The 6,963-nt window shown below is 35.3% G+C and overlaps 1 protein-coding gene across 4 annotated transcripts in view; it reads left to right on the forward strand.

Annotated features, from left to right (window-relative positions):
* Positions 1-6,963, forward strand: part of LOC136026049 (uncharacterized) — a 58,862-nt gene that overhangs the window by 20,490 nt on the left and 31,409 nt on the right. For 2 of the 4 annotated variants that reach the window (XM_065702228.1, XM_065702226.1), the window contains exon 2: positions 537-684. The exons of the other annotated variants lie outside the window; for them this stretch is intronic. The gene's annotated coding sequence lies outside the window, so the exon portion shown is untranslated. The remainder of the gene's footprint in view (positions 1-536; positions 685-6,963) is intronic. 4 annotated transcript variants of the gene reach the window in all.

Consider the following 6,963-nt stretch of genomic DNA (forward strand, 5'->3'; position numbering starts at 1 on the left):
AAAATTTATTCGGCTTTATTAATTTCATTAGAATGTTTTAAGAAGCTTTTTTAGTTTGAGAAAAATGTACCGTCATGTCTCAAACGGTATCCTGAAGCTAAAACCTAGATCTCCAGTAAATTGTCGGATTTCAAAATAAACCAGTTAAGCAGTTTTGAATCAGTTATACACTTCTGAACAAATTAAAACCTTTGGGACTTTTATCGTTTCCCTCATAGTGCCACCGTAATATTGCTTAAAGTTTATTCGACTTTATTCATTTCATAACAACGTTTTAAAATGCATAGGTATCAGTTTTTCAGAAAAATGTACCTTCATGTCTCACAAGGTATCCTTGAGCTAAAATCTATTTATACAATAATTTTTTCAAAGTTCAAAATAAGCTAGTTAAGTACTTTTGAATCTTTTTTTTCTGTGGAAATTGTTTGGGACTTCAATATTACAGTTTTTCTTTAACCTTCGCTCTCTATAAGCAGAATATAATTATCCCCTGTTAATTTTCAAATTTAAATTTAAATGTTTACTCCTTCTTATAGGAATCTTTGATAAGAACTAATTGTTCAGAAGTAATTCCAAACATGGCTTGGCGTATCACTGGTGTTTGACCTGGGAAGTAAAAATAGCGGATTTATATATTTCGTACAGTGTAAAATTGTTTTTTTTACCTTAAAGGAGAAATTAAAGGTAAGGCTTTATAAATCGAATAGATTATGAATTCAAAAGTACTTACATGTATAGGCTTATCTTGACTTAGCTTATTCAATATAATTCAAGCGCTGGACAAATACTAATAATATTTTCTCATCCTCATGGGCCTTTATACAAAAAATCATGTCAATAGAACGAATATTTAAAAAAAATTTGCAAGTGTCGTCTTAACTAATATGATCTGAATATAGGAATTTTGTTCTTGTTTTAATATAGGCTATATATTCCATTTGTAATATGCTAATGAGGCTTAGGGTATAGTCTCTAGAGACTCAGGCGTGCAGTTCAGACCCATTTAGGCACCGCTACTTACCCCGAAGAGTGATCCCTGAAAGCTTTGAGCTAATCGCACACCCAACATCAAACGAGCATCGCTGTTCCTTTATAGAACCTATACGTAAACAATTGACAATTTACATTATTTTCTGCCCTTGTCCTGAGGTTTTTGGGGGTTTTGCTATCCCTGAAGGTATATTTATTGGATTTTTTTAATATTTTAGATAACATCTTCAAATTGTCTGGTCAAATTCATATCTCAATTTCTCGGATATCTCGGGGAATCTCTGAGGGCCGTTTAAATCTCTGAGGGTTTTCTTCCAATCACTTTTGACTCTTAACAAGGGCACTAAAATTTTTGTTCCCGATTGAAATATTCCCCTCTGAAGTTTCTACAAGCACCATACGAAGTGGCCGGGTAAAAAAACCTTCAAAGCATTTGGTTCTTCAGTTAGACAGCGTTAGGGTCCTTCCTTTGATTTCCGATCGATCTGAATCCCACCCGATCTCCAAAACCAATCTCTGCAACATGAAAACTTCAAACAACTCAGAATAAAGCTGTTGTGTTTATGCAAACAAATTAATCTGCCATATGAATTAATCTGCCTATGAACAGATAATTAATCTGCCTATGAACAGACGAGTCTGTTCATAGAAATCTAAGTGGGATAGAAGCCTTAGTTAAGCTATAATTCATGTCTTAATATTTTGATGATGCATTCTGTTTATAGGTTTAGTTTCGTAAATGAACACAAATCATGAATTAAAGTATATAGTAATGGTATAAGATAGTAATAAAAATTGTATCTCATATATTGCAACTTAATAAAATTTTTGCATTCTGAGTCAGGAGGATTAAATGTGGACTGATCTCTAAGTCGGAAGGCAGGCACGTACTCAGGAATTCGTTCAAGGAGGGGGATGAAAGTAAAAAAAAAAACAGTTAAATTATACGAAATGATGATGTTAGGGAGATCCCAGGTTCTGCAGCCCCCCATCAATCACACCTGCTAACACGCGAGACCAAATGCGAGAGATAACTTAGTGAGAATAATTTAAGCGAGGGATATGTCTGTTTTCTAGTTGGGGAGTTTAAAAAGTATTTGCTGGTCCATTTTATAACATTGCCAAAAGTGAGCTCCCCTCCTAAAAACAGAAATAGCCCTTCGTTTGCCTCCAAGTGTAGGCATGCCCCCAAGACCAAAGCGGGGATGCCATTAATTTATATCGTCACCATCACGGCTTAAGGTCATATCTAGCATCTTCAAACTTATAATATAATCGCCAAAAAAATATTCTGCTAACCTAATCGAAGCGGGGAAATGGGTAAAATCAGAAAGAGTAGAACGCAGTAGAGTATAATCCCTCTCCTCAGCCCAAGTTCAACTGATAGAGTTGCCCCGGGGAATCTACTAGTTTAAATGAGTTGACAACAACGGTGGCTCCCGTTTTGTTGTCAGTCGCATAGATAATTTCTTCAAGGACATTAGAATATTAAAAGTAGGCCGAGGTGTATATAAGATTGAATCTTTTAAGAAGGCTTATTTTTACACCCGAATTCTCTGATTATCGTGGAACCTAGCGTATTTGTTTCGAGATTTTTATTAGGGCCAATGCTAGGAGCAACTAGTCCAAGAACTTACTCGTGTGGAAGAGCTTGGGAAGTCACAATCATTTTTCTCTTTTTTCATCTTTTCAGAAAAGTGACCAGTCTTCCCATTGCCTTAAAACTAATTACTCCGGAGTATGACAAAACATTGCAACGTGTCTTCCACAACCATATTATTAATTACAGTTCTTTTAAAGTTCAGTAACCCTTGCAGATGAGCTCGTGCAACTGCTATGCCAAAAAGCGGGGTCTTATAATTCAGAAGACCTTTGACTTAACTCCCACAGATTTATTGCGCAGAATTGGTGATTAGGTCGTTAAAAATGTAAAATACAATGGCTTGTCTTTGCGCGCCATCCTCGTGCTATTATCCTCAGCTATCTTTAAAAGGCTAGTAAACAAGCTCGAAATAACAAGTTTTTGCTAATACGAATGCGTTTGATAAAGGCTCTTTTTTAGAATGTTTTTTTTTTCTATATTTAAAAGCAGAAATTATTTGAGTAGTTTTTGTTTCTTTCGAAGAAAACTAGGCTTGAACCAATTAACGTTCTGGTACCATATCTGCTTACTTGGAAGACGGGGATTCCCCTTTAGATGGATCTCAATATAAAACCTGTTACATTATCAGTTTCTTTAAGAGCTCTGTTGATATTTTTTTGAAAATGATAAGTTTAGGCACAAAGCAAAATTGTCTGATAGTCTTTTAACTCTGAGGATTTTGGGATAGACACAAGCCTCCAGATGACATCAGGGTTTAAGTCTCAGGGAATATAATCATCCTCATGATTTTTCTCTCTGTTTTGACCCCATGTTTTGGTTATTTCGTGCTCTGCAAAAAATTGTGGGTCCAAAAAATTTTGCGCAAAAAATTATTGCGCAGAATCTGTTGGGGTTAACTTTAAAACAGCTAGTGATTTGATTTAAACATAGTTAGAGAAGTGTAACACAGGAATTAAAACACAAAGAGTATACTACTTGAAGAAGAAAGAGAAGAACAAACGAAGGAAAAGATAAAAAAAAATCAGCTGTTTTCTTTTCTTTTCTCTTGTATAATGTTTTAAAGTAGTGTATTTATCTTTTTTTTTCGTCACTTCCAGATATTTCCTTGACAAGTGAAATATTCTATAAATACTTATTAATGTTGCCTACCTGCTGCTTATAATACCATTTTATTGAAAGCAGTTTGTCAATAATGTTAGAGCCAACAAATATTTTCTAAGTTCTGGAATATACGCATAAACTTACCTCCAGGTGATGGACATATTAACAAAACCTGAAATCGAGCAATACATTTGAAAAAATCATATTGCAAAAATCTATAAATCTTTAGGGTAAAGTCTCTTTAACCCCATAGTGCACATAAAAGTTGTATTTTAAGGATTACAGATTTTAATGGCTTTGTATATAGCTTTATTCAAGATGGCAAAAAAAATGCAGAAAGAACAAAATATTCCAAAAATAGAAAATTAGAAAACTGAGAGACCCCAAAGCTGTAGACTCTGTCATCCTACTTCCCTTGCCCATAGTGCCAGCTATAGTTCGCCATCTTCTGATGTCCTTGTTTGTTTTGCTGATTATAGCACACTCGGCACTTCGGGGAACTGTGAGTCCGAACTTCGATTAAACTTAGAATACTTGTTTGAGAGAGTAATTTCATGGCTTGATGCTAATTTTCTTACCCTAAATTATTCAAAATCCAATTTTTTGATATTTTCGCATGTTTCTCAGATCTATCCCAAGTTATCAGAAATTCATCAGCCAAATGGGTAATTCACAGATCTAAAGATCGATATGTTCGTTTTTTGGGCATTCTTGTTGATAAAAACTTGTCTTTCAAGCGTCACATTGATTTGATTAAAATGAAGATATGCAGGAGTATCGGTATTTTAAGGAAACTCAAACATATTTTCCCTGGATCAATTTTGGAAATCCTTTTTCACTCCTTGATCCGATCTTACGTTTCCTACTGTCCATTAGTATGGATGTCAACCTTTCCTTCACTGTTAAAACCACTTTCTAAGGTTTATAATAAAGCTAGAAACCTCATTAAGGAAACTAACCGTTCAAGAGTTATCCCATTACTTGATCTCGAGTCACAGTATATTCTTTCGTGTGCATGTTTTACTTTTTCTCAGCTTCATGGTGACCTCCCCCGTCCCCTAAGTGTTCAGCCATCTTTCACCTCTGATCAGAATAATTATAATCTTCGCAATACCGAAAATCATATTCAAGTTCCTTTTACTCCTTGTGTAAGGTTAGACTTTAATCCTTTAATTGTGAGTTATATTGTATGGAATAAGTTGCCCGAATCAGCTCGAAGGTGCCACTCATTCGGTTTGTTCAAAAAAATTATTAAAAATTCATTGGCTTCTTAGAAATTATTTTATCTCTTTTTATATGTGTATATGCGTGTACGTATGCATATATATTTCCTTATTATTTCATTGGAGTCTATTTTATCTACAGATCTACATAATTAATTTAGTCTATTCAATCTATTAGTCTATTTAGTTTTGTTTTCTATAGTTTTTCATTTTATTTACATTTTCCTCTCTTCTCCTTTTTGCTCTTCTCTCTGTGAGTAAGTGATTATTTTTTTTTCTTCTCTGAGTAAGTGGCTCGTTATTTTCCCCTTTTTTACAGGCCAAAGAGCCTTTGGGGAAATAGTAAAATGTAATATTGTATGTGTGTTTCGTGATGAATAAATCTTATCTTATCTTACTGTGGAAGAGACGTAGCATACAGGTGAAGCATGTGCCTACCTGAGCCCGGTTAGAGGGAGAGGGTGAGGGTAAGAGCAATTTTCTTATTAAAAAGAAATGTCGTTACAGATGTTAATGAATTTATATAAAGCTTTATTCAAGATGGTGAAAAAAAAACACAAAAAACACAAAGAATATGATTGTGTGGGTATATGCGTTAAGAGGGTATTTATTTCTAGATGTGATGCTCCTCTGAAAGGTACTAATTTATTTTCATCGTTCAGATTTGTTTTTCATTCCTTGTCTCGGGTTAGGTTTTACACAACCCTCCTCAGAAAAAAGTGCAATGACATCTCCAAGTGATTGTGTGTCATGGTATATTTGTCGGTTGGACATGTTAGTTCATCTTAGGTTAAGTAGCCCCTAGAGAGGTTTTCGAGTTAAGTCATGGATCCCAGGCACAAAAATGCCGATTGCAAGTTAAGAATGAATCCGTATCGTGATATCAAAATGGCTCTAGCCAAGCTTTGTTGTACGATTTCGCTTTGAGTTTGCTTTAGCGGCTAAGAAATCAAAGAACGAATATCGCTCTTGAAACTATTGATTAAGCTTGAATATCGAGTCTTTGCTATAACCCTGTATCTGTTGGACATAGCATGAAAATCGCCATTTTGTTGGTTATATGTGTTAAACAAGGTGACCGGTTGCACTAGCGATGATTACACGTTTCGTTTTCACAGAGGACATTATAAATCAGTATTTTACCATCTTGTCTCATATCCTGCTTCAGAATTTCTTTGTGAAATCTATTCAACCATCTTCCATTCATGATGTATGACAAATGTGTTTCTAAATTTTGGTAGTGTAAATGTTCTTTGCACTTTACTTCATGTAATAATGTTAAGGGGCATGCGTTTATCAAGATAGTAACACGAAGATCAATTTCATGGAAGATTGGATTTCAATATGCTGTCCCAGTGAAATTTATATCCATACAAATTAATTTACCGATGGGAGGTCATACCCTTTGAAAGATTTCGTGGTATATGTTTGTAGTTACGTATTGTTATTTATTTAATATTCATTATGTTGCAAGACTGAGTTTCCTAAGTAGAGGACATAGTAGTGACGTGAAACAAGTCCAATGTGCTCAACAAGCGTTGGGGAACAAGGCTTAAAAATTATTGATGATCTAGAATATAGCCCTGAGGAAACAACCAGAATCTTTAAGCTTTATGTCAAACCTCAAGTAATTGACCTAAAAATCTAACCTATAACAACTTGTAGATCGAAAAGGAACGCACCTCGCGGGTAATCCTTACTATCTCAAAGGTCATTTCCCCGCCTCTCTAGTTACCGTTTCCAGCTTCATCCCAACTGCCACCATTATTGTCATGAGGACCTAAATAATGACCATCTTCCTCACCGGCCACACTATCTCCACCATCTTCACAGCCTCTACAGTCAGAGCTACCACCACGTAACATTCGGATTGCTCCCTCTTGTTACTCGTTTCCATTATTTCCCTACTGCAACATTTACTACCTTCTCTACCACTGCTATAATCTTCCCCACCACTGTCACCAGTCACTGAGGCTGATGACTCTGTGGGACCTACCGAGTGTCCCCTCTAGATCCCTAACCTATACAGGTTTTCAACCCCACCAA

The sequence above is a fragment of the Artemia franciscana genome, chromosome 4 (genome assembly GCF_032884065.1).
Source record: "Artemia franciscana chromosome 4, ASM3288406v1, whole genome shotgun sequence".
NCBI lineage: Eukaryota > Metazoa > Arthropoda > Branchiopoda > Anostraca > Artemiidae > Artemia > Artemia franciscana.